We start from the raw sequence: 494 nt of genomic DNA, 5'->3' as shown, positions 1-494 counted from the left end.
TTGTCTTCCCCACTTAACCCGACGTCTGCTTCAGCCACTACATCAGCGACTACTTCAGGGCAGACATCTTACATCTTCAGTCTCCCCCTTTTAGTTTTGTGTGCCGATCAAGCACAACACTCTTCTGGTTCAGCAACCACGTTTCTCACCTAGAAACTGTCATACTAAATGTGCCTTTCTCCCCCACGAGATGTGCACCACACCATGCTTTTCTCCCCCATGAGATATGCATCCTCTGTACCAGAATATCACCATTCTCCCCCTGCTTGATTGCATACTAAGCTAAAACACAGATGCTTAGATGTCAAGCCTTACAGACCCATCCGTCTGTTTCTTCATGAATAATCATGACACAACCCCTGCTGCAGCGGAATAACAAGTACTGCATCACGATCTGACGCACCTGTCGAGCTACCTCTCAACCCACTTCTGTTGAGGACCTGGCTTCCTTCATGTGTCGTCTCCTTGACCATGAGCCCTTCCCCATCCGCACC

The sequence above is a fragment of the Brassica oleracea genome, chromosome C8 (genome assembly GCF_000695525.1).
Source record: "Brassica oleracea var. oleracea cultivar TO1000 chromosome C8, BOL, whole genome shotgun sequence".
In the NCBI taxonomy this organism is placed as follows: Eukaryota; Viridiplantae; Streptophyta; class Magnoliopsida; order Brassicales; family Brassicaceae; genus Brassica; species Brassica oleracea.
Note: the sequence above shows the minus strand (reverse complement) of the source record.